Raw genomic sequence first — 4637 nt, 5'->3', positions numbered from 1 at the left:
CCACTCAACTTTACTGTTGTGAATTCTGTGGCAGAGCTCCCTCTTGTGGTCACAAGTGGTACTTAGGCTGATTCTCTCTGTGAGCTTCCGTTGGTGGAGGAAAGTGGTACTGAGGCTTCTGAGTTTCCTTCCTCAGGTGATCTGGTGAAGTCGTTAGGTGCTACCCTATTTAACTCCACCTAGTGCTTTGATCCTGGCTTCCAGTCAATGTTCTAGTATTGGACCTGTTTCCTCCTGGATCGTTCCTGTGGCCTGCTGCTCTGCATAGCTAAGTTCCTCTTTGCTATTTGTTTGCTGTTTTTTTTCTGTCCAGCTTGTCTATTTGTTTTTTCTGCTTGCTGGAAGCTCTGGGACGCAGAGGGTGTACCTCCGTGCCGTTAGTTTGGTACGGAGGGTCTTTTTGCCCCCTTTGCGTGGTTTTTGTAGGGTTTTGTGTTGACCGCAAAGTTACCTTTCCTATCCTCGCTCTGTTCAGAAAGTTGGGCCTCACTTTGCTAAGTCTATTTCATCTCTACGTTTGTCTTTTCATCTTAACTCACAGTCATTATATGTGGGGGCTGCCTTTTCCTTTGGGGTATTTCTCTGAGGCAAGGTAGGCTTATTTTCTATCTTCAGGCTAGCCAGTTTCTCAGGCCGTGCCGAGTTGCATAGGCAGCGTTAGGCGCAATCCACGGCTGCCTCTAGTGTGGTTGGTTAGGATTAGGGATTGCGGTCAACAGAGTTCCCACGTCTCAGAGCTCGTTCTTGTTTTTTGGGTTATTGCCAGGTCACTGTATGTGCACTGACCTCTATGTCCATTGTGGTACTGAATTACCTTCCATAACACTTTCCATTAATATGTTTGGATACAGCACTCTGTGAACAGCCGGCTTCCCCTCCTTGTGGAGTGTGTCAATGATGACTTCTGGACATCTGGCACAATAAAGAAAACCATTTTCACCTGGACTGGATGCTGTCCTTCACTTCAGTTCATGGTATGTACTCTTCCACTTGGGTCCAGTGGAATTAGGACGAGCATCCTTTTGTCAGTTGTGCTGTCAGCCTAGCTTTTTATTTTTGGCCATCTGGACATCTGTCAGGTCAGCAGTCTTCCCCATGATTGTGGAGCTATTGAAATAGACTAAGGGACCTTTATAAATGCTTAGGAGCCTTTACAGGTGTTCTTGTTAATTATTCTAATTTACTGAGATAATGACTTTTCGGTTTTCATTGGCTGTAAGCCATAATCATCGACATTAACAGAAATAAACACGTGAAATAGATCACTCTGTGTAATGACTCTTTATAATATATGAGTTTCACTTTTTGTATTGAAGAACTGAAATAAATTAACTTTTTGATGATATTCTAATTTTTTCAGAAGCACCTGTATATACATAAGTATGTATGTTATACATACATAGGAGTAGATATATATATATATATATATATATATATATATATATATATATATATATACCGTGCGATTGCTTTCTCCCTCAGTAACACTTTAAGGATTGCAGTCCTTCTCTGTATTCTGGGCTTTTTGCCGCTGACCATGTAACGAGTTTTCCTTCTTTTGCTTGTTGTCGAGAACTTTCACATGAGAAGACGCGCCGATTATCACTGGTCTGTTGACATCTATATCATTTCCATTACCTGCTTAACAGGGTGAGAAATTGTCCTCTGCTTAAAGTGAAACTATTACAGTTTTTTAATCAAAGTCTCTTTTTTTCTTTTCTAGAATGAGATTTTGAAAACATTTTCCTCGTTGTAATATCGCGGCTCTCTCGTCCATGGCGCGTTCCACTTCCTGTAAATTACCTCTACGATGTCCCCTTGAATTGTTCCGCCGCTCTCCGTCAGACCTCCACAAGGGCAAGTTAACAGCTGTCAGCCGATCTGTACTCTGGGAATTCATATAAACGGGACGAGAAATATATTCATGTATTATTATTTGGGAACAGGTTTTTGCTGACATCCAAGTAGACAAATGATGTCCACAGGGGCCGAGTCCGCGAAAGAGGAACAAATGGAGATCTTGCTTTACATGTGACTTAATATGTGGAAGATCCGATCAATATTTTACTATCAGTCTTTAGGTGAATAATCTCAGTATACAGACAATTTAAGATAGTCGGCCACAATTATTAATAATTTGCGCTTTCTTTTGGAAACAGCGCCCCTCTTGTCCATAGGATGTTTATGGTATTGAAGGTCAAACCCATCAATTTGTATAGGATGGCCTGCAGTACCACAAACAGCCCAGGTAGGAGAGTGGCGCTATTTCTGAGAATCAATCTGGTTCCTGTTAGTCTCACACGCAAATAGATGAGCAGAAACAAGGATTTATGGCTGTTGCAGAGCCCATGTACTTCATGCAGGCATGTTTTTATAGACGTTGCCCACTACTAGGACATCCCCTTCTCATACCCCACACTTGGCCTATACTCACCTCCCGTGCCGTAACACGTGACCCTTGCACCCAATCAGCTCTGGCGTCACTGTCTGAAGGCGGGGTCAGTGACGCAAGCGCTGATTGGGCGTCAGGGTCATGTGTCATAACATCCCAAACCGGAGCATTAAATGGTCTAGCACAGACAATCAGATGGGGCTATCACAGGCACTATAAAAGATGAGGGCAAGGATTGCAGCGTCCATTTTAGGATTTTTACAGCATGGGACTAAGAGGTCCGTGTGCACAGCTCATCATTACAGATAGATACAGACAGGCCTTAATCAGAGTGTGGTGTACTACTGCAACACTGAAGAAGATAGGAAATAGGAGTGGTAGCCTTAGTCTGTGAATATAGACAGATTAAGGGGATAGGGAGGTGCTGGACCTGCAGAGTCAGTGTAACTGTGATGTGATTCTGCAGTACCAGCGCTGTATAGCAGCATTTTTTTTTACTATTCTTTATGTACTGGAATAAAGGAGGACAGTTTTACACCTCTCTGTCCTAATTTTGTGCTTACTTTAAAGATGAAAGAAGGGGCTCAATACGGTCCTACAGTTTTATACACTTCTTTTCCTGGCAAACAGAGGCTTTGCAGTGCTGAGATTAATGCCAAATTTATTCACCTTGAATCAAATTTTGGGGGAAAACTTGGCAAACTGGCGAATGTGAATTTCAAAAGATTTGTTCATCTTTAGCAAAGATGGAAGAGAAGATTGAAGCCTGATGGAGGAAGCGAGCAAACGGAGGACCGGGCAAGGAAGACCGGCGAGCGGCGTGATGAGTATAATCATTTTTATTTTTAACCACTTCTCTGCCCTAAAAATAAATAGCAAAATAATGTCCAACAGGCTGCCATTTTATTTCATTCCAGCAGATGAACTTGTAAAATAAAATTGGGTTCTGCCGAATCTGAATTCTTTTTTTTTTGGTTCAGTTTAAGGCGAATTCACTTAACTTTACATGGGTGTTGGTTTTTTAGGGGTGAAGAAAGGAAATCCTGGTGGGCACGGAATTGGATTTTTGCTTCCAGGGAAGAAGAAATCTTATGTCATGGTGGGACTCGACCCAACGGATGGTCGGTCAGCTAACGGCACAATACACATACAATAGGGATGGTAAAGGTGAGAGGAAGGCAATAAACATAGGGAAAGGGGAATGGTCACCACCTGAGCTCAAACCTGAGCCGGTCTCTGCACTCCCCTAACGCCCTATGCAGGTCCTTCCCCCCACTGCCGTCAGGATACCTCGTCCCTAGTAGTCACCCATTACTGCCCTGGCTGGTGCTCTGGCCGGCAAGGAGCACTAGCCTCACCTCTGCAGATAATACATACAGGGGAAGTGACAAACACCAAAGGGACAAGGTAACAAAAGCACCACACTTAGCTAATGTACACCGCTGCTAAGCTCCACACCGCAGAACACAACAGCAACTGGGCTCCAAACATCAGACGTGGCTGACACCAGAGCGCTGCTCCAGTTAGGCTGGTCTCCAGAGAGGAACTGCATCACCAGGAGTCAGCTGATGCATCATGTGACCTTTTAAAGGATGGTGGGAGTGGTCACCACCTGCATCAGCTGACCCCGCAGCACTGCAGTAACATCAGATTGCCAGCGGGGGGGAAAGAAACTGACATTAACCCCCGATGCTCCAAAAGGAAAAAAGTTTTAAACTGAGTTGAACCAGAGCTGCCACAAATCCAAAAATGGATCGTGACATCTTAGCTATGGCTCCGCGGTGCTGGCTATGATTTCATTAACAGAAAAGCTAATGAAGAAAAAGCAAAGTTCAGCCTGTTCTTCAAATCTAGCAGAGTAATCCTGACCATGTGCAATGCAAATAGTGAATTAATGGCATGAACAATAAGAGTCACTGGAGAATGGGGACGATCTGCGCAGACGTCTTCAGGGACTATGTGTACACATGTAGGTTTAACCATAGGGAAACCAAGCAGCGTCGCCCCCTCCGAGGTCTTCATTTCATTCTCACACACATATATACAGTCTGCGCATCTGACGATTCCCGCCATAGAAAGATAAACAGCGCTTGCTCTGATTTCTGACTTTTTTTTTTTCCTATGAGTCGTCTATGAATAATTCACAAAGAAGACTGGAGAAGTGGCATATTCATTTTTTCAGAAGATAACTATGTTGGATCTAGAAGGTTGATATTGAAATGTATTTGAAAATGACAAGTCTCTA

This window comes from Ranitomeya imitator, chromosome 8 (genome assembly GCF_032444005.1).
Source record: "Ranitomeya imitator isolate aRanImi1 chromosome 8, aRanImi1.pri, whole genome shotgun sequence".
NCBI lineage: Eukaryota > Metazoa > Chordata > Amphibia > Anura > Dendrobatidae > Ranitomeya > Ranitomeya imitator.
This window is presented reverse-complemented; position numbering follows the sequence as displayed.